The following is a 27563-nucleotide window of genomic DNA, read 5'->3' on the forward strand; positions in this document are numbered from 1 at the left end:
AGGTATGTGCACCATGTTCACCCTTACCAATTGCAAAGTCCCTGACTGATGGGAGACTGGAGTGTGAGTCAGTAGAACAGCACAGTGTGCCTGAGAACATGCTAAGTGTGGGGCATCAGTGCTGAATCTGTACACATCTGGCAGGAGGCTGGCTCTCAACTGCCTCTCCCCTTGTCGGTGATGGTTGCGCATGGCACCAAGGGCTGACTGGGTGGTCACATCCCACAGTGGCTGTGTCTGCCAGAGGCGTGGAGCATGATGGGAGTAGTCCCGGATGGTGCATTTCAGTTCTTACTTGTGCTGTTTTGTTTCTCCAGTCACCTACAAAAGCTGTATATAACGCCAGACATTGGAACCATCCAGAATGAGAAGAACTACCTGGACCACCAGTAGTCAAACCTCAGAATGTCACAGTAAGTAAGCTGGCCGTCTTTACTCTGTGCTTTTTAGTAAGGTACACTAGTTAAGCAGTGACTGTCCCTGTGAATAATTTGTGAGTCTGTAACTTTTCTGATTAACAGCAGGTTTTTGCCTTGCTCACTGAGACTTGGTAGCTTTCATTGAATTCACTGGAAAAGTGAAGACTGTGGGATGAACATCAGAACTTCTTGTAGCTACTAGGGTATAAATGAGAGCCTTTAAAAAGTAATATAATTAAAATATTCTTAAAAACAGAAGACCTTGTAGAACTTGCAGTGTAATGTTTAAGGAGTGACTTTATTTATTTGAAGTGTATATTGACCATTAAGGACTACATTATAAATTAATTCTGCACAGATCTCAAAGTGCTTTTCATTGCTTAAGTTGCTTTTCAAAGGAGAATTTTTCTTACATTGCAGTACTGACTTTTTAATCCAGAACACATTTTTGAAGCACTCTTACTGAATTGTTTTTTGCCAGGGATTTAGCTCAGCAGTATAATCTCCTGTGTGATGAGCACGAGATTGTGAGTTCAATCCCTGGTACCAAAAAAAAAAAGTTGGATTTTTTTTTTAGAAGCTCCATAGTATCATACATGAGAACTACTAGGTTAGCGGTACAGACTAGAGCTGTCAGAGGAATGAGTTCTTTATAACAGCAACCTAAAAAATAGGGATTAGAGGTCACCCCCTCCCGCTTTTGAGACTTCCTTGCATAACTCAGACTGACCTTGAACTCTGTAGCCCAGGGTGGTCTCTTAACTCTCAGGCCTCCTGCCTCAGCCTCTAGGTGCCATCACACCTGATGCTTGTGCCCCCCTGCTCCCCATGTGCTGCTGGGTTTTGAACTCTGAGCCCTTTGCATGCTGGGCAAGTACTCTACAGTCGAGCCACACACCCCAGGCCTAGAAACAGATGTGTAAAACACAGTATAGCGTTTTCTCTCCAGTAGATTTTCTTCAGCCACCACCCCCCTTGCCTTGCCTAGGATTCAACCAAGGCCTTCATTCTGAGCCACATCCCCAGAATTGTTTACTTCTTTTATCTTGAGAAAGAGTCTCTCTTAATTCCCTGGATCACCCACACTGGGCTCATTCTTACTGTGCAGTTTAGGATGGTCTTTGGCTCACTGTGTAGCCCAGGCTGATCTCAAACTTGCAACGGTCCTCCTGCCTCAAGTTTCTGAGTACTGAGTTCATAGGAGTGAACCACCACACCCAGCTACTGGGCTCATTCTTAAGATCCTCTTGACTCTGCCTCCTGGAGTGCTAGCGTTAGAAGTGTGCACCACCATAAACTCTTATTGGAAGAATGAAACTTTTTTTTTTGGTACCAGGGATCGGACTCATGACTTCATGCCTGTTAGGCAGATGCTTATGCTGCTGAACTAAATGAATCCCTGGCCCACCGTGAAGCATTTTTATTTGTACTTGGGAATCATACAACACGCTGATGTGTGCCCTATTCTTGTTATAACTATTACTTTAGTTTTGTTTTTGTTTTTTGAGACAGGATCTCACTATGTAGTCCAGGTTGGCCTCAATCTCACAGCAGTCTTCATGCTCAGCCCCTCAAATGAAATGCTGGTGTGACAGTCATTCACCACATTGCCCAGCTCTTGCTAAAAGTATCTAAATGAACTACTGTGGCTTTCTGTGCTTTCAGATTCTTTTTCTTTCTTTTATTTTATTTTTTCTTACTAGGAATCGAACTCCTGATTTTGTGCTTGCTAGGCAGGTGCTATGCTGCTGATCTGTGACTCAGCCTGCATTCATTTGTCTGTTGTTTTACTGTCCCACTCCAAAGCAGCATATCAGTGCTATTTATGCATGCCCTTGTGGTTTTTTTTATTCATTCTTTGTCCTGGGTAGAGACAAGTCATATAAATATAAGGTTTAAAATGACAAGGAGTTCCTGAGTGGTCCTTCTTCATGTAAAACATGTATACCTGCTTGTGCATGGAATTAAAGTATCTCTTAGGACCTTTTGAATTAAACTATCGCTTAGGACCTTTCAGAGGCCTCTGCTGTACTCCTCACCCCTTTTAAACTTTGTTTACTTTTTTAAAGCTGAGCTTACAATTAGACAAGATGTTACTATTTCAAAATATTTATTTAGAACAACTAATTTAATACCTTTATTAATAGGTGATGCTGTCTTCAAAGGAACCAAATCAAAAAGATGATGGAGTTTTTAAGGCTCCTGCACCACCACTCAAAGTGATAAAAACTGTGACAATACTACTCACACCTACCAAGATATAGTTACTGCACTTAAGTGCAGAAAAGAAGACAAAGAAGTAAGCAGCCATGACCAGTTTATTGCCTGTGGATAGCCCTTTGTATGTAACATATAGCCCTGTAATGTGCAGAAATGCCAGTGCACTGGTAGCCAGAGCTGTGAGCCACAATTTTATCTTGTCCTACCACAGCCAATGTTTTAACAGTGTTTTAGTTGCCATCTAGTGAAGCATTGTATGTACAGTACTTTCACATAAAAGGCAGTGAACCTGACATTCATATATGCTAGATCCAAGTTACCAAGGGGTAGCCCTACTCTTTTCTTGGCAGCTGTATACTGTTGTTCAGCACGTGAAGCACTTAAAATGACGTTGTGGAATTTGGTGAGAACCAAGAGTTCACTGATGACATTGAGAACTTGTTAAGTGGCTTAAGGAGCACTCAGCCTCTGAACACATGTTGTCTTAGGTAAGCGCTTACATTTATGTTTTATAGCTATGTACATTCTGGGTCATTGACTTTTTTTCACCTAGACATAGAATGTGCAAAAAGCAAATTTTTTGATTTTGTAGCATATAGCAGTGATACTAAAATGTAAAGGACTGGATTCCATGCAATCAAGGGAAAGCAAAGTGATCTAGTCTTTTTTTGTTTTTTTTTTTTGGGGGGGGGCATAGTATAGGCTTCAATTTTCAGTGGCCTAAAACAAAAAATATAATAGCAAAGAATGTTTTTTCATCTCAGAATTTCATATATCAAGTGATAAATCAGATTAACTATGTTGTTAATTCAATATGTCAAAATACAGATCATCTTTTGCATATTGCAGTGAGTTAAACATCTTTGTTCAGTTGAATTACAAGTCAGTTGAAAGTGTTCAGTCTAATATCATCATAGGTTTCATGCATCAGAAGCATTGGGAAGGTCAGATGAGACGGTTAATGGCAGTGCTAATGTAAGGAATGTGCTGAAGACAGTCATTTATTTGTCAAAAAGGAGTAACCAGTCACATAATAGGCATTAATGTTTTTTTATATTTGGATTTCTCATAATGTTTAGGACTTTGGGGAGGGGAGACCAGGGATTGAACTCAGAGCCTCTTGCATGGCAGCCAAAAGGTCTGCTGTTTTGCAACAGTCTACCCAGGCTGACCTTCAGCTTGCCATCCTACTGCTGCAGCCTTTGGAGTAGTGCCAGGGATGATGCTACGCTTCTTGGAATTTTGTGGCTTTTGGTTTGGTAATATTGGGACTTGAAGGAGGGCTTTCCCATTGAGCTACATCCACAGCCCTTTCTAAGTTTGTATTTTGAAGCAGAGTCTCACTAAGTTTCCCAGACTGGGCTTGAACTTGGTGGCCTTCTTCCTCCCAGAGTGTCGGATTATCCGTGTGCGTCACCCTGCCAGCCCTGCTCACGGTTTTTATGTTGTGATCCGCACCTCCTTATCATTGCTCGTTTTAGTATTGCTCAAACTTAAAACCAATGTACTAGTCACCTCAGCTTTCCTGAACAGTCGTGTTCTTCCCCTAGTGTTAGTATCCTGGGTACCAAGTGTGCCATGCCTAGTTTCCGAATGCACCTACGAGCACATGGAATGGTTGCAATGGTCTTCAAAACCTTGGATGATTCCCAGCACCACCAGGTATTTTATGTTTTTGAGTTTGAGAATCTTTAGTGAAAAATCTTAAGTCTACTTGGCCACCAGAAAATACCCTCACTGAATACTTATGTGAATGTATCCAAATTATAGGTTGAGTTCATTTTATTTGCTCAATACCTTGTCATCTTCAAAATAGCTGCCCATATCATCAGACATGATTGAATCTAACAAAACAAAATAAAATAAACCCAAACCAAACCAAACAATGAAAACAATACAGGACTGCAACACAAGGTAATAGGAAATTAACAGTGGCTGCCACCTTCCTTTTTTAGACATCTCCTCCCCTTTCACCTTCACAATACCTGTCGGTATATTTTGGATCCCACTGACTCGTTCAGTTTTCCATACTAGGGCGATAACATATGTTCACGATTGTGAGTCCAAACTGGTTCACTCATGAGCACGATCTCCGGTTGCATTTGTTTACCTACAGGAACCTCGAGGTTATCGTTCTTTATAGCTGAAACTATAGCTTGGTAGTTTACATTGTATAAAAATAGCATGTCTTTCTTATCTGCTCAGTGGTTGAGGGGTTAGCTGCTCCTGCATTTTGCTGGGTCTCTGTCCCATGGAGCCTTGTCTTGTCTCCTCTGACCTTCAGTCCATGAATTTTCTTTGTAGTCAGATGTGTTTCTTGTAGACAGCATATTGACGAATCCTGTCTCCCAATCCACTCTGCTCATGTGTCTTTGTATTGGTAAGTTGAGGCCGTCTATATTAGTGTTATGGCCGACACATACTGACTCATCTCCAACATGCTCTGCTTCTGCCCTTGGTCCCCCATGTTTCTCCTCTGCTCAGTTGCCTGCCCTGCTTGGTGACTCCCCTCTGCTACTGTCCCTGGAACCATGGTCATCTTTATCTTCCTCTAGAATGTCCTTCAGCACTCTCTGTAGGGTTGGTTTGGTGTTCTGTATCATGAAATATCTTATCTCTACATTAATTCTGAAAGCTGTAGGTTTCACTTAATGACATTTGAGTATTTTCTTACGAAGTTTTTTAAAAGCCTCTTAGTTTGTCCATTTGTGCTATTAAATTTTCATTCTTTTATCATAGCTAATGTACCATGCTGGATCTTTAATTCTGTAAGCATGGTGTCTTCTATATAAAACAATCTTGTTTGATATTAATGATTTGAACTCCTTAAACTTTTTGGCCAATATTGAAACTGGAAGATAATCATATTGATCACATTGAGAATAAAATAAATTCTGCATTTATATTGCCTTTGACACTTTCTGTTAATAATTAGCTTTATCACTGTCAGAAGCTAGAAAAAGTAGTGTTACTTGCATTAGCCATTATCACAGTGGTATTTTGAGGTGGCTTTAAGTATGTTTATTCAAGGAAACTAGGTTCCAAATGCAGAGTGGATGGTAGAGAATTAGTCTCATACCAAGTCTGTTGAAAAGAGCAGTTCTCCCAAGTTTGAGTTTGAGAGCATAACTTTTTACCAGGGTGCGGCAAGATGGCCACAAGGAGAAGGACATACAGGTGTAGTCAGTTGGCTTTGTTATGCAGTGAGAGCAAACAGACATTACTGTGCTTCCTTGGCTCAGGGTTCCCTGTAGCCTTGACTGTGGCACCCTCACTTCTGAAAATAGTTTGCAATATAATCATTTAACCAGTCACTTGATTAAATTTCCAAACTTTTTCTCCTGTGAGAGCTTCAGAGTTTAAGTCGTTGGATTATTTTGTTTTGTACATTAAAATCAATACAGAATATCTTCAGTCTTGCTTGTTGGACATTACCCATTGGGAGCGTGTTGGGGACTTGCAGGGTAGCAGAGTCCATGGCATTTTGCTCAGTTCCATGAAAGGGCATGGGAGTGGCAAGTGTCTGGCTGGTCCTTGGGAGCTGCAGAGAGTCTCTAGATGTGGTGTTTATGCCGTGTGCTCATGGGGGAGTGCTCCTTCCCTGGGCTGTTGAGGGGTGGTGACCCAGCGATAGCGATGGGCAAGGTCTGTGCACGCTCCTATGGGTGCATTTTCTTTCTTCTGCTGGCACCTGAATCCATGGATATTGGAGGTTGTTTTGACATTGATCTAAACTAGATCACCTTTAGCTTTTGTAGGTTGCAGAACCTGTTATGAACAGTATGCTAGTTACTGAACTCGGTGAATTTTGAGAGCATATTTCATTAACAGTTGATGGGAAAATACTGAGTAACCAGATTTGGTTATTTTAAAGAAATTACCCCAAATACATTTATTTCATTATCTTAGGTTTATATAACTGTCAGATATGTGTATGTGTATTCTCTTGGGGGAAATTTGTGCTAATTGTTTGTTGCAGATTTTGAAGCATTTACGTTACTGACTTTGAACTGAAAAATGGTTTCTATGTCATAAATAGCTATCTGACAATTAATGTTCTAACTATAGCTCCAAATTGTCAAAGGAATATGTAATTTGGCTTCTATTCTTTCAGTTTTGAACATTCACATAAGGAAGGTGGATGAAAGGAAAATTTCTAAGAAATGGTGCTTTATTTTTTTAGTAGTCGTGTTTCCCTAGAATATTTAGAGAGGCCACTGAATCAAGCATTTACTGAATCAAGCATGTAAATCAAAGATTATATGACCAGCAACCTGAGTTTTACATGTTTTAACTTGTAAGCACATGCCAGCTTCGTCAGTGCTGGTCTTGTTTCCTGATTGTCAGAACTTACTTACACAAACCCTTTTTTCTCTTCCTGGCCCTCTAAGAACCTGTCCCTCTGTTCAGCTGCCCTCATGTACATACTGAGTCGAGATCGCTTCAACATGGATCTTGACAGAGCTAGCCAAGATCTCATGATCCAACTCCTGAAGCTAGAACAGCATGCTTCATCAGCTAAGCTGCTGAATGAGAAGGATATGAACAAAATCAAGGAGAAAATCTGGAGACTATGTGAAACTGTACACAATAAGCATCTTGATCTAGAAAACATAACGGTGAGTTCTAGCCTGCCTTCCACTGGTGACTGTCACCGTGGCTGTGTAGCTTGGGAGAAATCCTTTAGCCTCCTAGCCTTGGTTTACAGCTTGGCAGGTTTTTCTGAGGTACACAGAGTTCTTCCCAGTCCTCATCTCAGTCCAGGAAGTTTATATTTGTAATCCTGTGGAAAAGTTATTGGAATTTGAATAAATTATTTCCAGTATACCACTTGTAGTGCAACTTTATTCTAGCAAGAACAAAGACACTAAGCCATAATTACAATTTTGGGGAGCCAAAGGTTCTAAGTCCAGCTTGGTTGAAGATTCATTGGAACAAAGGCCATGACCCTGAGCCCAACCCAGGTTTTATTAACTCTCAAGGGGAGAGGCTGGTAGGTGAGTGACAGAGTGGTGAGAAATTCAGGAACCCTGTGAACTGGGCTAGGTAGGAAGCCTGAGATCACCTCTGCAGCACTGGGAGAGAATAATCTGCATAACACAACTGAGGGAAGTGCCTAATGTTTTGGGGTAGGTCTGATCTCCATCCCAGTTGATAGCTGTGAGGTGGTGGCTCTTCATTCCATCTGGCTGAGCCATGTTTTTTGGGAGGCACCAGGCACTGTCACCTAGCTTCAGAGATTACACTTCCTCAGCCAGCCCGGCTTACATTGCTTAAAGCCGGCTGATGGGATAAAGGATTGGCCTGGTTGGCTCTGCACCTATCAGTGTATGGAGACTGGGCCAGGTCTAGTCGAAGTGGAGCTGCTTGCTCATCTTCCAGGGAGTTCTGTTTAGGCCTTGTTCCGTTCCCTTCCTGAAATCTCTGACCTGGTTCAAACCAGACAGCACAACAGCCAGTTTAAGAGTGTTTTTTGTCCTTCCTCAGTTTGTTTTAAATTGTGCAACACATACATCATAAATTGTTTCATTCAAGGAAAACTAAGTATGAATTTTGTTCTTATACGAATTTCTCCCTTGAAATGTATTAGTATTGTTAAATGTGCTAAGGCAAGGTAATTCTTAGGTATAATATAGTATTATCATATACTTAAATAACTGAGAGCGAACACAATTGCATAGTAGTCTGGTTTTTTTGTTTTGTTTTGTTTTTAATGGTTTGTTTTTTTTTTTTTTTTTTTGTTTTTTTTTTTTTTGGTATTGGGGATTGAACTCATGACCTTGTGCTTGCCAGGCAGGTACTTAGCCACTGAGCTAAACCCTTGGCCACAAATAATCTTTTTACCATTTCTAATGGTGTCTGTCTGTCTGTCTGTCTCTCTGTTTGGCTGGCTTTTTTTCCCTTCTTGTACCATTGATCGAACTCACAACCTTGCACTTCCCAGGCAGGCACTTACGCCGCTGAGCTAAACCCCTGGCCATCCTGCCCCCCATTTTTTTAGACAGGATCTCACTATGCAGTTCAGGGAAGCCTTGAATTCACTATGTATGTAGCCCAAGCTGGCCTGGAACTCAGCAATCTTCTTGCCTCACCCTTTCCCGAGTGCTGGGATTACAGGCATGCACCACCACACCCAGAACATAATAGTATTCTGAGCAATGATATATTTCAAATAAAGTGCTTATAGGCTATATTTTAAAGCAGCTAATCATAAATACTGAAGATTACATAAAATGTCTTTTTGTGCCAATAGAAATAGACATTAAAGTTTCTTTTTAACATAAAAACACAAAGGCATTTTCGCTGTATTTATACTGAATTATTATGTCCCTTCTTCCTAACTGTGGTGCCTTTGTGGGCATCTGCAGCACTGTGGTGGCCTGGCTCATACACCAGGGCCAAGTTAAATTTTTCATTAAATTCCTCTCCACGGGGCTTAGAATGAGACATGGACACAGTGAATTTGTATTTGTAGTATTGTAGTCTAATTTTCTACTGGTCACCTTGAACAACAATTTAAAATACAATATTGCACAATATTCTGGATCCCTGTTTTAAAATTGTGATACTAGTAAGATCTGTTGTTGATGTTTCTAAATATATTAATTTACATTCTGTTCCAAATATAATATAGGCCAGCATGTAAATTTGCATCTTTTGAAGGGCAGAAGCTTTGGATAGAAAACCAGGTCTCTTCAGGCTTTGCTAATTAAAGCATTTCTTCTGTTATGCAAAAGTTCCTTTATTACATCAAGAACCGATTACTGTTTGTTGGAAGTGTCTGTATGCAGTAGGAAATGAACTAAGAGAGAACATAAAGTTAACCTGGTTTTAAAATTGCTTTCCCCTTTTGTGCTCCCTCTAGCAGGGACCCTGGAGTATTAGTACGTAATGTAGTTAAAAATAGTATGACTTTTGTCATAATAGCCATTTAAAGAATGTCCACACTGCTCACCCTGCAGCCCAAATTTTAAGACTAGTCATTCTATACCACCTAATCAAGCAAAGGATTTGTATTTTAGAGTAGATGGAAAACAGGAACCTGACCAGCAAATAAGGAACAGGACACTCAGAGAAACATGCAGGACCACCAACCACTGGGTGACTATTATGTACTATTTAGCGGTGTAAAGCGGTAATCTTGGATCTTGAACACTCAGGGCAACTGGGACCCCATGCTTTGTTCCTAGGAGTGTTAATTTGTTCCATTTTTCCTGGCGAATCAACTCCCTACAGTAAACACAGCCCCACACTTAAACCTTAAAAGCATTTTGTCCACATTGACTATATTGATAAACGTTAGCTCATTTTCACTTACGAGTGCTCACGGTTCTATTAAAACAATACAAAACAAAACAAAACTGGGGCTGGGGCTTTAGCTCAGTGGCGGAAGCACCTGCCTGACAAGCATCAGGTTGTGAGTTCAATCCTTAGTACCCAAAAACAAAAAAAAAACCCGTTAGTAATATGAAATAGATGTTTGTAAAGAACAACAGCCTCTAAAATTGTTGCTTCAGAATTATCACTAAGAGTCAGCATTCACAAATGGCATGTGTGCCTCTGATTTCTTGACTGGGCTTTTGGCGATGGAGACACTGTTGTCCCTTTCTTCTAAACTAGCATGAAACTGGTTTAAAGAAGAACTGCAGATTTTGGGTGGTCTGGATCACAACATAGATAAAGGTATGGAAATGGGTGCACACGTATGGGTATGTGTTGTGTTTACATACTTACAGCACAGAGAAAATACTCTGTGCAAAAGAATTTTTTTCAGTTTGAAAAGGTCCCCTTTTAGTAGCATCCTACAAATCTCTTGACTTTTGAAGTAGAAGCTATCGATACTGTGACCTTGGGAGTTTATGGGAACACAGTACCATACATTTCACAATGACCCAGTATTAAACATAGAACAAATTACATTTGTGGAGATTCCAGCACACGCCTAGCATGCTGACCAGTGACTTTGAAGGGTCTCTAAGGGTTGAGTCCTGAGCTTGAAGCTGTAACTGACATCTGTTTCTTTTCACCTAGTCAAAGAGTGTGTGGATCATTTAAGTAGAGATGAGGATAAAGAAAAACTGGTAGCCCCGTTATGGGGAGCAGAGAGATGTTTATGAGTTCTGGAAGGTGTAAGTATAGATAACTATTTGGGGACAGTTATTTGATCCCCCCCACCCTTTATCCTGGTGCTGGTTTGGACTCAGTGCCGTGTGTGCACCAGCAAGGCCTCTACCACCGAAATGGATTTCTCCCAGCCCCTGAGTCATGCAGTTTTGTGATTGTTGCATGTAGTCACCACATATTTTATATTTGGCTTGTTGGAACTCTGCTTTTTTTCACCCGCAGTAAAGTTTTATGCATTTCTTGAGCAGTTTAGCGGTGTAAAGTGGTTATCTTGGATGTTGAACACACAGGGCAACTGACACCCCATGCTTTGTTCCTAGGAGTGCTTTAAATGAACATTTTAGCTGGGTATAGTGGCATGCACCTGTAGTTCCAGCACTTGGGAAGAAGAGGCAGAAAGATCCCCATGCATTTGAGGCCTGCCTGGCTACCTAGTGAGTTCAAGGCCAGCCTGAACTATGTAGTGAGACCCTGCCTCAAAAAATAAAAAATAGCCAGGCGTGGTGATACACACTGTAATCCCACCCCTGGGTGGCTGAGGCCAGAGGACCCCTGTGAGTTTGAGGCCAGCATGGATTACATAGCATGACTCTATCTCAAATTTTTTTTAAAATAAATAAACGTTTATTATTTTAATAATATGTATTGCTCCAAATGATATGTTACATGCAAGTTTATTGATAAAGCTTGTGTGCCACTTTATTACTCTACATAATGTGGAATGCTACTTATCTGCATTAACTTTTTTGCGTGAAACAGTAGTTCACCAAAATCAGAGATGGGGTTTGTGTCTGTGTGTGTTGGGGATTGATGGAACCCAAAGCTTCAAAATTAGAAGGTTGTTTGTTTCTGTTTTTCTTTCATTTTTTTGAGACAGTGTCTCACTTTGTAGTTCAAGGTGGTCTTGAACTTGCAGCAATCCTCCTATCTCAAGCCTCCTGCAGGCTGGAATTACAGACATGCACCACCATCCCTACCAGAAACTGGGTTTTTTTTTGTTGTTGTTGTTTTGTTTTTGATTTTGTTTTTGTTCTTGGAACTGGGAATTGAACTCTTGATCTCGCACTTGCCAGGCAGGCACTTATGCCACTGAGCTAAATTCCCAACGAAAGTGGTTATTTTTAATAAGTATTTATTTAGCTTTTCTTTAAGTAATATTATAGTCACAATATATTGTCATTAGTATATTTTGTTTTTTGGCTTTTAGGCATAACTTTACCTATTTGGGTATGGGTTCAGGTTTCACCACCAGTAAGTTTCAGGATGGTAATTGTTGATTAGGTTGGATTAACTTGGTGCTTTAGAAAAATTGGCACGAGCTCCTAATATAGATGAAATTGTGTCTTCTGTCTTATAGGATACTTTGGATATATTAGATCACAGGTATTGAATCCACCTACAAATTTTAAAGTATTCATCTGTTTATAAGATGGGGATTTCTAACATTCAGAGTGCTTAGCAGTTCATTACAGTAAATGTGTAGTAAAGAATATATCATGAATGAGTAATTATGGCAGTGACTTCTTAAATTTATGATTAATTGGTGGCTCTGTTCTTTTCAATTTAGAACCTTTGAGTCAGGAACTGTTTCTTATATGACAAGGAACTTAGGTAGAGTATGATGCTAACGTGAATAAATAAGAGGTTTGAATTGCCATAATCATTTTGTTTTCCTCTTATTTAGGTAACGGTGCATAATCCAGAGAATCAGAGCTACTTGATAGCGTATAAAGATTCACAACTCATTATTTCATCTGCTAAGTAAGTCTTCAAAATCTTACTTCATAAAAGAAATAAAGTCTCTGTTAAGATCTGTAAATGCTTTGTATATCATAGAGCAGAAGAAGTTGGGCATATAAATTCTAGAGTCAGAACCCCTGGGTATGGGTTCTCTAGCATCATAGACAAGCCACTTATTTGCTGCAAGTTTATTACAAGGTGGGTAATGATTGATTCTGCCCGCCTTGGGCAGTGCTTACAACGAAATGAGTTTATAGATCCGTTAACATGTAGTATACAGACAGATACATTTTGGGATACATGTGTGAATAATACTTGCATATATAGAGCAGATTTTGAAGGGTTTAAAGTATTTTCTGCATGTTATGTGTATTGAAAAGTTAACCTGTAAGGCCCGGAAGGGTATGCACACAGCATGTAGTAAACCATTACTCCTTTTCGTTGTGGTGGTTGGTGCTCTTCTTCTGTACTCTATTTCTGCCTGTTTTCCTAGCTCCAAGTAACTTCTGGTTTGAGCCTTCCCTGCCCTGGGCTTATCACAATCAGGCTAATGCTGTCACCTGGGTATGTGGGCATCTCCCATCCCGCTCTCTCTCCTCTCAACTTCAGCGTCCTGATAGCGCTGGCCTGGTTTTTTTCTTTGTCCTAGCAGTTCTCTGCCCTTTTGCTTAGCCAACATGGTACCACAGGGAGTTAACTTTCTCCAGGTCACCCCTTTGGAAAAAAGAATCTGAAACCCAGCCTCTGTGATTCCTTGTTGTCTTTGGATAGGTCCTCTTTCTTTCTCAAGGGAGGGCCTAATGCCATCAGACTTGAGTTTACCTGTCTTTTTACCTTACATTTTGGAGAATTTCAAACTTAGCAGAAGTAGGCAGAGTAGTGTAATAAACCTTCTGTATGCATTGCTTAGCTTGAATTATTGCCAGTCATGGCCCGACTTGTTTTTATCTGTGACCTTATCCTTTTTCCCTCCTACAGTCACTTAAATAAGTCCAAATGTCACAACACCTCCATCTCCTTTTTAGTCTTGCTTTTGTAGATTTGTAGCACACTGAGTACCCTTGCACATGCGTTTCCTTTGTTTCTTACCAGGTGTTAGACTCCCTTACCAAGGACTATTCTGATGGTAAATCTGTTGCTGATCCTGTGTCTGTAAATTGTTTATTTTTTATTAATATATAAAACTGTATATATTGTATTTTATTTTAAAAGGCCTCTTTTGGCCAAGCATAGTGGTACATGCCTATAATTTCAGCACTCAGGAGGCTGAGGTCGAAGGATTGCAATGTGTTCAAGACTAGTCTGGGCTATGTAGTGAGTTCAGAGCCAACCTGGACTACATGGTGAGGCCCTGTCTCAAAACAAAACAAAACAAAACAAGAGGACCTCTTTCACACACGTCCTAACTTCTGACAAGTTCCTTGAGAACAGGAGTGTTAAGTGTGACAGGTCAGTTTTCACTGTGGTTAGGACACTTATACCAAATGTCTTAGAAGTGGCAGAAGGGGTCAGAATTAACATGTGGAAGAGCATTCGTGGGGCATGGTGCGGTTTTCAGTGGAACCATGACAGGTGCAGCCGTGGACTTCATGAGGTTGGTGAGTGTTACTGCTGCTCCCTCAAGACAGTCAAGTTCTTGGTAGTAACAGGATAAATCTGTTAACACCCCAAACATCAGGAGAATGAATTGTTTAAGTTAGACATCATGAGAAGCACCTTCCTGACCAGAGTTGTAAGTTATTCAGGAACACCATATCAGATTTCTGAAGCGTGTTTTAGAATATAGCCAAATGGGAGAGGATCAGTCCTCATAGGTTTACTTTTAGAGGTTTATGTGGTGTGTGATGCATGAAGAGTGAACTGCCCGGCTCAGCCTGCTCGACCTCTGGTTACTAGAGCAGTGATGGCGAAGCTTTCAGTGATACAAACTGCCCACTGTGGTATGGGTGCCATGGGTTTGCCCCACTGCACTAGAAGAAACATTACTCAGGCATGAGCCTGGGTTCAGGCCCCAGTGCAAACAGTAGTAGTAATAATGAGCAGCCTTGATAGTTAAAGAGAGCCTTCTCAGCTGGACGCATGGCACACCCCTGTAATTCCCCCACTTTAAGAAGAGGGGGCAGGACGATCACAAGTAGGCCAGTGTGGGCACCTTAGTAAAACCTTGTCTCAGTGAAAGAGGAAGGGGCTGGAGGTGGAGTCCGGTATACAGCCCCCCTGGGTTCTGTCCCCAGTACTGCTTTAAAAAGCACAAAGCCTTCAGAAGTAACTTAGGATTCTGTCTTCTTTGTTGCTTTTTGGTAAACTCTGAAGAAATTTTGGATGTAGGTCATAACCCTTGTACAGCTGCCAAGAGACATGTCACTTTACCCTCAGGTTTAAAAATAATGATTCACTCTAATGCATATCAGATTTTTCTCATGGCTTGGAGAGCTCTGGAAGACGTGGGAAAAGTGACATAGGCAGTACAGATACAAATTTCTGCCAGCAGTATTTGTTCTGTTACTGTGACTGAACCTGGGCCTCAGCACTGAGTGACACACCCAGCTTTTTTTGGTTTACATTTTGAGGCAGAGTCTCACACTAAGTTTAGGTTGCCCAGGCTGGGCTCAGACTGGGGACCTTGCTCCCTCAGTCCTGCAGAGTGCTAAGATGACAGATGTGTGCCACCAAGTATACCTGCTGCGAGGGCTTTTGGATTTTGAAGCAGGGTCTCAGTATGTTGCCCAGTCTGGCCTTGATGCCCTGATGAAGGGGTCTTCTGCTTCAGCCCTCCTCAAGTTGGAACCAGGCTTGCCACCATGGTCAGCGTGTGATTTTTTTAAAAAGTTTTATATTTTAAAGAGAATAAAACCTAACAAAACAGAATAAAGCTAATCAGTACAAAACAAAGTGGTACCTACAGAACTTTAAAACAGGATAATAGGAGGGCAACAATTGCTCCCATAATATCACTTGTTACCTTTATAGTCGCTGTCTGTACCAACAGACATAGGAAAATCAAACAAAACAGAACATGAAACAAAACAGTGAATCGGAACAAAATTAAACAGTGAGGACAGTATTGGATTTCAAAAATAAGAAGGAAATGCCCCATAGTTGGTCTACTGCATACTGTTACCCTCATAATACCATGCGCTCCAACTGCTGGCCTTAGGCCTGCAGCATCAGTCAAATGGTACAAACATTTAGTTGTTTTTGTATCTCAGTTGCTAGTAACTCAGCCTATCCCTGAGCCAGCTGGTGGCTCACCGGGTAGGAGGTGGGAGTGGGGTGGTTCTTGATTCTCATCTCCCACACTGCTGGGCTCACGGGAGTGGCAGACTGGCTTATCTCTTCCTGAGCCCTGCATGGCCTGCATGGCTTACAGGAAGGGCAAGTTGGCTTCTTGTTGTACTCCTCCCACATGTGGTAAGTTTTTCATTTTGACTTTCCTTGGAGAAGTTTTGTTCATTTACCAACTTTTTCCAAAGTAAAGTAACATTTAACTTCTAGTGTGGAACAGAGACCTATTTGGTGAGTTATTTAACAGTTAAAACAACTTTCAGAATAGAAACATAGAGTCTGACTAGAGTCTGACGGCTCACGAGCCCAGGAAGCAGAGTGTGTTGTAGGACTTCAGCAGAGCATGTCTGTGTCCCCTAGAGTGCTGCAGCACTGTGAAGAGCTCACCCAGCAGTACAATCGCAATGAGAGCAGCGTCTGGGTGGCCGACAGCAGGCCTTTGCCTCCCCAGACCATGAGCAGCCATGTGGGCAAGGCGGTGGAGGACCGCATGCGGGCCATTTTTGGGGTGCTGCTCAACCTCACCAAAGTCAAAGGTGCATCCATGTTCCCATGGAGATGGACCCCCGCGTGTCTCCTCTCAGTGGCATGCTTTTTAAGATTTCCGTAAGGTATTGTCTTCCTCCTGTAGGCCCATGCCGCTTGTAGGATTCCATCCTTTTAGACCCAGTCTAATGGGTGGCCTGGCTGTGTCACCGGTGTATTTCAGTAAAGCAGTGGGTGTGCAGCTGCAAGTTCCTGACTGTGTTGATGAGTCTGGTGTTGTCACCGGGAAAACCAACACTCTTCCACCTGTCCTTTCTCATTGCAGAATGGGGCAGCACCAAGACAGGGGAACAGGTCGGCCTCATTGGCACAGAGCTGTGTTTGCAGGTCCCGATGTACCTACCTCAGGAGCAGAGAGTTGACATTCGGGTGCTGGTGAGCCTGGCGGGCAGCTGTGGAAGTGTTTGATCTGGTCAGATGGTAAACGTGTCATTTCAGTTTGGGGTGAAGAACCAGACTTCAATGTATCTTGAATTGTTTTAAAAATTTCCTTATGAACACACTGCTTGTTTTTTTTCCTTTTCTTACCTCTTTAAAAAAGAAAAAGTATAAAAATTCAAAATGGTGATTAAAACCCATGAGAATTAGTGTTTTAGAAAACCATTATCTTCCATACTGTACTGATGATGTGACCATTTTGCTGATGGAAAAGTGCTTTTCAGATTTTTAACTTTCACTAATTCCATACATTTTTGATTTTGAAGTGCTCATCTGTGATAATGCTCTTCCAACTGCCTTGTAGGGCTTGGGCCTGCTGATAAATCTGGTGGAGTACAGTGCTTGGAACTGGCACTGCCTGGTCAACATGAAGATGTCCTGTTCCTTTGATTCTTCCTTCTACCTCGGAGAGGGGGACAGAGACCTAAGGGCTCCCTGGCAGGTTCATGCTGTGCAAGCCCTCCTGCAGGTGAGCAGCAGTCAGGACAGGCTCGTTGCTGAGCCTGTCTTCCTCCCCACCTGTCACACCCACCTGCTGTGTTTCCCTTTTTTGTTGTTAGAACTCCTAAGGAGTGTTCTCTAGATATGAGTGGGAGGAGTGTCTTTTAGAGCTGACCAAATCTTAAATATTGATAGTTCCTAGTATGAAACTAATTTTAAGCATAGTCTTAACCAATTAAAAGTTGGATTACATTTTCTCTTTCAGTCAGTAAGAAGTACACTGATTGAAGGGCACCTTTCCTTTGTTCTTTGGGCTTTTTCAACTGTGTTCACTCCTTGGCAAAGCAGGATTAGACCAGTGATAAGATTGGGCATCTGGCCCCGTCCTGTCCTGTCATTGGCACTGGCATTTGCCCACAGGTCCAATCTGTGTATAAAATGCTGTTAGGCCCTGTGGCCCACAGAAGAGCTGGGAGCCCTGCATTACCTGTTTCTTGGCGAGTTCCAGAAAGTGGCAGAGCATCAGAGTGACCGAGCTTAGGGACTCCTGGATGGAGACACTCTTGTTTAGTGCTGAGTAGAATTCCCTTGTATGATGGCAGCATTCTGGCGCCTCCCAGTCTTGTTCAAGTGGAAGTGAGGTAGACAAAGCCCCCGAGTGCCCAGCCCTTTGTGAGGAAGTGGCCGCCACCTCAGCGTACCCCATGGGAAGGGCCAGTTTGCAGATGCTGCCCCCACGCCAGCTGGTAGGCACTTCCCCTCGTGTGGGCGTTTCCAGCCCAGGGTTCCTCATCCACAAGGCACCCTGCACTGTGGGAGCCACTTGTCTCAGGCTGCCGTCCTCTGTCATGACTGGCTTTATGCCACCTGTTAGGGTGTGTTGTTTTGGAATCAGCCTGTGTAAAGCTTTTGATTTTAGATTTTAGTGCCTTTCAGGTGATGAGTTTTGCTGCTGCGCTTTTAGAAAATTACTACCTTATACTCCAGTATCAAGAAACGCTCCTAATTCAAACGTGCAAAGCGATGGGAAGTGTTAGTGCTGAAATCGATGTCTTTCACACTGCCAACACTGATCTTGTTCTGGTTATTTTAAAATTAAGTAGTTCTGACTGTAACCTAAACTTCTCTTCACTGCTTTTTAAAAGTAATTAATTAATCGATCTAAAAATCAGAAATAATTCACCCCCATGTTTTAAAAATCACATTGAGGAAGGTTTAAAATGCCTGACTCCATTTTCTAAAGTTATCACTTGTAGTAGTTCTGCGTCCTGAGAAATTAGTGTCCCTGGGTCATATGGCAGCACAAACGTAAATGGTTCTGTGTGAGTGGGACTATACAGAGACTCACGGTGCTGCTCTTCAACTTGTTGATGAGGTGTGACATCAGTTTGTAAAGGGCAGAGAGCAGCTTTTCCTGGCATAATGGCAGACCGAGTTCCTGTCTCATGCCTGTCTGTGTTGCGGAAACACTGAGTGAGCTTGTTCTGGTCACTTCTCCTCTTCCATCTCCTGAGCGGTTTCTGGCAGCACAGGGTTATCTCAGGCTTCGTAATCACTGCAGGGCCACTTAGTAGTTTTATTAACTTGTCCTCTACTGATAAACGTTTTATTTTATGTGGTTCTTTTTTATTTTACTACAGAAATTACAGGATAAACACTCTTAAGTCTTAGACTGTATTTTTCCAAAGTAGGGAGAGGGAGCGGTAATTTCCTGATTTAGGAGTTGACATGTTCTGAGTATGTACACTGAAAATTGGTACTCGGCCCTTCACCAAATTCCATGTTTCCTCTTCTTTTAGGGAAGCTTATACTTCTCCCCTAGAAATATGCCCAAACCAAGTCCTTATTTCCTCAGCTGCTTAACATTCAGCAGTGCCTTTCCCCCTTTTTTCTTGGTACTGGGGATGGAACTCAGGACCTCACACTCGCCAGTCAGGCACCTGTGCCCCTGAGCTACACCCTCAGCCCCATTCTTTTCCTTTTATTGAGACAGTGTCTCACTACACAGTTTAGGCTGGTTTGAACTCACTTTGTCAGCCAGGCTGGCCTCAAAGTCAGCGATCCTCCTACCTCACCCTCCTCAGTGCTAGGATTACAGCCATGCAATATCACACCTGGCCCAGTGTTACAATTTTTAAAGTAACTATCATTTCAGAAGTTTCCTAGATACCTTTTGCATATGGCATTTAATAGCATTTTGAAAAGGTCCCGAAAAATAGTAGACTTTATTTTTTTTGAGACAAGGTCTCACCATGTAGGCCATTCTGACCTTGAACTGAGAGAAATCCTCATACCTCAGCCTCCCAGTTGCGAGGATTATGGACATTTGCCACCACCCTGGTTCATTTGTTGACCGGTTTAAAGCTAATAATGCTTACATTTAAGAAAGCTACCCACAAACTGATTCTTTCTTGAGTTAGGAGTCCATCATTCTCTGATCATACATTTTGATCTTAGCACTTCTTAGATTCTTACTAGGAAACCCAGAGAGTTTCTCTTGATAACTGTGCATACATGTCCCTGAATATTTATTGCATAGGAAAACTAGGGAAATCACACTAGCTATTAGAGCAGTGAGTTTAATTATACCTCATCTAAGATTCTGCAGAACTCCTCTGTGCACATGAAGACTGGACAGTAGCTGGCCCCGTGGTGTGGCAGAGAATGAATGTTACCAACCCCCTCTACTACCTGTTGGGAACCCAGGGTCCCCCCAACCCCCGAGATTCTTGGACCCATTTTGAGAGCTGCTGTCTCATTTTCTCTAGGGAATCATCTTATGCGAGCCACCTGTGAAATGCCTACAGCCCTCTTCTCTGCACAGAGCACATCTTTGTGGATTGCTGGGTGGGGGGTTTTCATGCTGTTCCCCTTAGCAGCCTCTGCTCTTTCCCAGGTCAGTCAGTGAGGGTGTAGATGCTGCGGTGGGACAGGACAGGAAGGGAACGGAACACACCGGAATCCTGGTTCCCCTTTGTGCCCTGTGTTGGACCTTCTGCTTTTCACTCTGTTCTTCACTGATTGTTTATCTTTAAATTCCCTCTAAAGAAGCAACCGTGCATTTCCCAATCTGTTTAGTTTTATTCTGAGTTCTTCTTTCCAGCATGCCTAAGTTGGTGTGTTGGTTGGTTTTCTTAAATTGCTGTTCCGTTGGGTTTTATGATTATTTTTAATTGAATCTCATTAAGGAAGGAAAATTACGGAGATGCCTTTCTTGACACAGCACCTATGTCATCTGGGTTTGGTGAGGATGGGGCACATCTTGAGCACATCTTTCTGCCCAAGTAGCCTGAGCTGGGGACAGCGTGGGGTCATTGCTGGACGTGGAGCCTGGCCTTTGGATATGCTAGGCAGGTGCTCTGCTGCCCCAAACCTATTTTATTTCAAGGATAAAAAAAAGAAAAAAATACCACAACAAAATTTCAGAACACATCAACTGGGGCAGAAGTGGCACACACATGGCACAGCACAGTACAAGACACCTGTGTGCAGTGTCTGAACAGTACTAGCCAGCTCTTCCTCGTCAGCGAGCACAGAGAACTCCGTAGCTTAACTGGCTTAGTGATTTTTATGTACATATACATATGCTTTTTGTTCTTTCAGCTTCTCACACTAGGAAAATCTTATATTTACTTGTGTGTCTGTCTTATTTCACTAATGAGTATGCTCTCAAGGTGCATCCATTTAGCTTTGAAAGTCTCCAGCCTATGCTTATGGTTGGTTGGTACTCCATTGTATAAAAATACCATTTCTATTCATTTCTCTCATTGATGGGCACTGGGGTTGTTTCCAGGGTCTAGCTATTACTAACTGTGCTGCTGTGTACAGGAGTACACATGGATGTCTGTGCTGTGATGTTTTTAATTCTTTTGGGAAGACACCCAGAAGGGGAGTAGCTGCGTTTTTGAGGAATTTCCACACTGATCTCCATGGTGCCCAGCCTCTTATGTAAAGCGAAATACTAGGTGTATGTGTGTTGGTAATGGCTTTTCCGTGCTTTTCAAAATTAATTTTGTCAGCTATTCCTTGAGCAAGAGCAAGCAGCCCAGTTGGAAGAAAGCAAAACAGGTAAGTTGATCAAAGACGCACCCACCCCTGAGCACGATAAGGTCGGAGAGTGGCAGGAGACCAGCGGGGAGATACAGTGGGTGTTGATGGAAAACGCCGTTGGCAAGGAGGAGAAGCACAAGAAGGAGGAGGACGGCCAGGAGCTGGACCTCAACAAGGGTGTGTGCATCTTGGGGCTATGCTGGGTCAGGGTGCACTGGGTTAGGGTTTCTTGTTTGTACATTCAGTCTGGGTCAGGGTAGAGCTGGGGCCGCAGCTCAGTCCAGGGAAGCCTGTGCTATGGGACTGGCAGCTGCTCCCAGGGGAAAGTGAGGAAAGAGCTGAGTTAGCCCCTCTGGTCCCATCTGCCCTGCCTTCCTGCTGTAAGGAATCCTGCTGGACAGCATGAGCACAGGTTTGCAGCTTTGGTTTATTTACTGAGGTTTTTTTAACATGTGCTCAAAGATGCTGGAAGTCACAATGGCAGTCTTCAGCGTGAGTGCCCGGAGGCCAGCACCACAGAGTCCTAGGCAGGGGCTCCTGGGGAGTGCACTCTGCTCTGGCATTGGTGCTTGTGATCCCATTTGTGGGGAGTCTGCAGGATGGCGCGGTCCCTGCGCTGTGGGGTCTAGGAAGTGTGGCCAGCTCCTCCAGCTTCGAGGCCACTGGCTGCTCAGAGCAGATGCCATTTAGCTATGGTGTTGGGAGCAATTTCTGTGCCTAAGAAACACAGCTGCAGTGTTCATGTTCCTTTTTTACGGTCATATTTGTGGTTGTTTAGCAGTCTTTAAAAAATTAAGAATTGAGTTATAATTCATGTAGTATAAAATTTCCTTATTAAAGCCAATAATGCAGAAGTTTTTAGTCACAATTTTATGGTGACAGAATCCTACACCCACCAATGTCACCTAAAGCCAGATACCTATCATCAGCCCTAAGATGCCACTTAGTGCTTAGTAGCCAAGCCTCATGTTCTCTCCCTTCCTGGGCACATGGAGTGTGGCCCGGTGCTGGCCAGGCTCAGTCCTGTGGTCAGGGCCGTGCTCCGTGTGTGTATGTGTGTGTGTGTGTGTGTGTGTGTGTGTGTGTGTGTGTGTGTGTGAGACACGGTTCCCTTGCACCATATGCCCATGCGTCAAGACTCTTCCTGTCCGCATGCACCCTTCCTTGTGTGCCAGAACACTTGCTGTGCTCCCGTCCTGGGGGAGCGAGGTGGCACCATGTACATGACCTCCTCTGGAGACACTGATCCCATATCTCCTGCATGTGTAGAAAGGAGAATGGCCACGGGATGCCCGGCTGCTGCGTTTTCCAGTCCCACTCAGGTGGGGTCCGCCTTCTCTGAGTCCTCCAAATCACTGTTTTGTAAAATGCTTTGAGTCATCTTGGTGGATGGGAGTGTAGTGCGTGACTCCGTTTGGCTTGCACGCCTGGTGAGCAGGGCCAGGCAGGCCCCCGTGCTCCGGTGTGTCACCTGTTGAAGTGATTGTCTCTCTCTCTCTCTCTCTCTCTCTCTCTCTCTCTCTCTCTCTCTCTCTCTCTCTCTGTCTGCTGACCCCGCGCATGCACGACCTGCCCTGCTGTGCCTGGTTTCCGCTGCTGACCACATGCTCAGCCTGCAGCTCTGCAGCACGCTGGCAAGCACGTGGAGGACTGCATGGTGGCCTCCTACATGTCACTGCTCCTCAGCTGCCCCTGCCAGGAAAGCCCCATAAGTACGGTCCACAGGCCCTGTGTGCCTCTCCACTCCCTCACACATCCAGTCTGTAGTTTCTCCTCCTGTGCCCATGGTGTTGTGGCCCAGCTTTTGATGATGGGGCTGTTGATACTCTTGTATCCCTTCCCTATGGAAGAAAAAACAGTAGGAAAATGTTTAACGCTTAGGGTGTCTCCTTTTTTATTTTTGGTATGAGGAATCAGACTCAGAACCTTGCATGCCCAGACGGGCACTGAGCCTCAGAGCTATATGCTGGGCCCAGCAGTTTTCTTTAGATTGCCAGGTTCTCTTACTGTCAACACCTTGGACACCCTGACTTACTTTCGGATCCAAGTTTCCCACGTAACTGTGACGTGCACAGGTGACCGCTGTGGCTGTGTTAGAACTGATGCACCTCTCAGGGTCAGGCTGCTGGGGGCACAGCAAGCAGAGCTGCTGAGGGCCCTTTAAATATGAGAGCAGGTGTACTGCAGGGCACAGGGTTCCATGAAAAGGGAGGCAGTAGGCGACAGGTAGGGGCTTCCCCAGGTGCAACCCAAGGCAGTGTCCCAGGGCCCACAAAGGCGCTCCCACTTGATGAGTGTCCTTTCAGTCACTTCATCTGGACAGCCCAACTCCCTGGGCCATCTGTGTACCTGCGAGCAGTGGCTTGGTTCAGTGGGCACGGGGGACAGGGGGTGCCAAGGCCAGCTCCGGGCAGGGCACCATCTCATGGGCCCTGGCAACTGATCGAGCTCTTTGGTGCACTCTGCAGATAAATGTCACTACAGTGCGGGAGTACCTACCGGAAGGAGACTTCTCCATAATGACAGAGATCCTGAAGAAGTTCCTGAGCTTCATGAATCTTACTATAAGTAGCTCCTCTTGGCAGGTGGGTATGCGGTGTAGTCAGTGCTCCAACAGGAGAGCTGCTCCCATGCTGTAGGGACAGGAGGACAAGGGAGTCTCGGAATGCTGCACTTTCTTCAGGGTCATCAGGATTGAAGGCCAGGTGCCCTGTTGCAAAAGGCATGATCCACCTCCCGAGGGCTGGGGGTCACAGGGTCAATGTAGCAGTTTCTGTGCAGGTGGCCTGGACGCTCTGATTGAACATTAATTATTAACTGTGCTTCCTCCCCTCCCCCTCGGTGTGCTGTCGGGACGACAGGCCAGAAGTCTATCTCTAGTGATCGAGTATTTGGAACACTGCTAGCTGCTTTACCTTTGCTTCAGGTGCTTGGGGATGCAGGAGCTACCATTAGGCAGAGGAACGTCACCAGGTGTCCTTGAAGAGCCATCAGGAGCGCACTGGCAGGACCGAATGGCCGCCTGATTTCTTCCCATACTCCGTGTCTGCTCAGTGACAGTTTCCATGTCAGCCTGCAGCTGGCAGAGGCTATGGCAGCTTGGTCTGCACAGTGCCACCGTGACTTCCTTCACTCCAGCAGGTTCAAGGGGAGCTCATGCTGTGCTTCTGCTAGTGCGACTGCTGTGTGGAGCCGATGGCACCACAGCAGGGCAGCAGCACCAGCAGGGCCCGGGGTTCTGAGCACCAGGCAGCAGCTTAGTTCCTTCTTCAGGCTCATTGGCTTTTGCTTTTTGTTGAATGATTCCAATCGTAAATAAAGCATTTAATAATTTTGTGAATTTTTTGGTTGTGTTCCCTGGACTGCTGTCTATATTTAAAATTAGATGGAATCCAAAGACACAAGGGATTGATAGTGTATTTTTTTATTCTTGATTAGGTTTGGGTATTGAACTATTTTTCTCTCTTGAGACCATGAATCCATTGAATATGGATTCAATGCCATACTGCAGCGTATTGTAGCTGTAGGTGCAGGAAACAGGCAGCAGTGAGACGGATGTCCAGGAAGCCCATGTGCCCCATTGATGAAAGGCTTCGCAAACAGAGGAGCCCGGGATAGTTTCTGCGAGATGCTAGGGAGGCTCTTGGGACGGTGTGAGGTTTAGAGGGGCATCTCTAGAGGTATTTTATGATGCTCAGTTCAGTAACCATAAGGAAGCTAAACACCAATGTGGGACTCACGTTTCCAGGTGATGTGCATGTTCTTCTGCAGTGACAGGATCAATTGCATAAATGAAAAACCTTAAAATTGCTGAGTTAGAGAAGACCTTTTTTTATTCATACAACACTTGTTTGGAAAACAGTTGTGGAGCACACAGAACACATCCAGTGAACTTGATTTCACAGCATTGAGAGTTTTCTTGTGTTGTTCCGACCACTGGTTTCCTTTTTCTTTTAACCAATCAAGCTGGAGGATGGGCTTTCCAAAGCCCATCATTCATCCTTCATTCATCCTTCTGATGACCTTTTGGATTTGTAAAACTTGAAGCCATAAAATATTAGTTTGGTGTGTACTGGGGAAAATAGCTCAAAGTCTAGTTTTTGCCCACTTAGACTTGGTTCTATTTCCGTGTATAGTGACAAACTGGGGCTCTTGTACCAGTGCCAGCTGCACTGTTTTTAATGCAGTGGCTGCCTTCTATTGTCTTCCTATTTTTGATAATGCAGATTGTTGGGAACTCTCCAAGGAAATAGCTGATCGCAGGCTAATCATTTTCTTCCTCCTCTGCCCTCTGAACACTCCTGGCACCTTTAGGGACACAGTGCACAGTGTAGCGTGGAAGATAAAGTGGGTTTTCCCTGAGCAGAAAAACTGACCTAGCTTCTCAGCATACTGGGAGCTGGCATCTATAGGCTGCATTAGTTAGATATATTTGGTTTAATTATTTTTCAGCACGTTGGTATTTATTAGTCTTTGGATGTAGGGGGCAGAACAGATTTTGGTCAGGCTGACTGGTGGCAGGCAGTGAGGAATGTTACAGAACATTTGGATGCGATCAACCAGGGCGAACTACAGTTTTCTGTTACACTGGTAATCATTTGAAAACTGATTTCCCTCAGTGTTTTAACAGTTTAAGTTTAAGTAGTAACTAATTGTCAAACACTAATAGAGATGCAGATTTGGGGATGTGGCTGGGGGTGAGGGAGACCCCCCACCACCACTAATTACAGTGCATCCCTGTGTTTAACTCTCAGAGAACTCTGCATTGTAGGATACTTGAGGCTGACTTGCAAATTAACCCAAGTTTCTAAGTAAGCTTTTGCCATTGTAAATATTTCTGTAAATACTACCAGTTGGAAATTAGAACAGTAGAGTACTTTTCTGAATCCAATCCTATTTTTATTTTATATGGTATTTCTCAGCTGTGATCTTTGGAGCAATAGCCAACAGCAAGACAAATGTTTATACCAGTTTCATGAACTATGTGTTTGGGTTTTTGTAAATAATTTTAACTCAAATAAATTTGCTAATTTCAATACACATGTTGTCTGTAACTTAAGTCTTTGGGCTTGTTTGGGAGGAAACCTCAGCCCTGTCAGTTGAGTGAGTGTCTTTAAAGCCATACACATGTACCCAGGTCTGTGCACAGCGTGCTGTGCCCTGCTGAGAAGATTCACTGAAAGCAGCTGCTTCACTTTCCAGCTGCTCGGGTTCCTTCCCCTGGCTTGGCCTCCTGCAGGGTGACGTGGGTTCCCACCTCTCCTTGGTGGGCTTGTGGGCTCTGAAGGGTGCCCAGCATGCTGGAGCCCAGGCACCCTGGGGACCCAGCAGGCTTAGTAAGGCTGCTTCAGTCCTCTTGTCCCTCTCGCCCTGCAGGGGAGCCCAGGTGCCTTAAAGAGGCCTGGAGCAGGATGCCTTGACAGCCTGGGGACACGCCATGTGTCTCCCATCACCAGGTCCAGGGCATTTGGGTAACATTGACACCAGGCATCCAGAAAGGCTGCTTCCAGAGCTGGGCCCCTCCTGTTTGGTGGTGACTGCTGAGCATGGGGAAACAGCAGGCCTGGGCCTCTCCACTGTCTTGCTGGTGCCCGCCTGATGCCCTGACATGGAGGGCCCTGCTTGCTTGGCTGCCTGCCCTGCCAGAGTGGAAAGTGTGGATGTGCAGCTGCCTGCAGAAGGTCCTGCTCACTGTGTGAGTGCTCAGGCCTCAGACTGCTGTCCTGGCCTAGGGGACAGAACTGTGTCTGCTACTGAGCAGCTTCTGGTTAGCAGTGCGACCCCAAGGCCCTCGGTGCCCTCCAGGGCAGGGTGATGCACGGGTGGAAAATGGACTCGTCCCCCTGAAATACTCCTCACTTCAGGGTAAAGTGGTACAGTACTGGGTCCTTGTGAAAGGGCATGCCAGAGGTGGCCACACCGCCTGCGGTAGCCAGAGGAAGTAAGGCAGAGACAGCTCAAGCTCAGGGTGCTCCAAGTGGAGCCCTGAAAATGTCTACCTAACTGGGGGGGGGGCACAGGTGGCAAGGGCGAATATGAACAAAAACTGCCCCTGCAGGGATGGACCAGAGACCTCACTGGGTGAGGGGGTGCATGTGCTAAGTACCCGGATTCAGGGCACCAAGCAGTGCTAAATTCACATTAAACATCCCATGGAGGCAGAGTGTGGGAAGAGGCCCTGTGTAGGCCATGCTGACCCATGCACGGGGACCATGAGCATGACTGTGGTCACCTCCAGGTTCTGCCTGTCAATCAGAAGCCCACAATGCGCAGAGTGCAGGCCGTGGAGGGAGCCTGGCG

At 44.2% G+C, this 27563-nt stretch overlaps 1 pseudogene; it reads left to right on the forward strand.

Annotated features, from left to right (window-relative positions):
• Positions 1-315: 315 nt before the first annotated feature.
• Positions 316-24528, forward strand: LOC101788378 (wings apart-like protein homolog; annotated as a pseudogene).
• The last annotated feature ends 3035 nt before the right edge of the window (positions 24529-27563 follow it).

Source organism: Cavia porcellus, unplaced genomic scaffold, assembly GCF_034190915.1.
Source record: "Cavia porcellus strain 051 isolate PalLab524CR breed Dunkin Hartley unplaced genomic scaffold, mCavPor4.1 scaffold_13, whole genome shotgun sequence".
Classification (NCBI taxonomy): domain Eukaryota; kingdom Metazoa; phylum Chordata; class Mammalia; order Rodentia; family Caviidae; genus Cavia; species Cavia porcellus.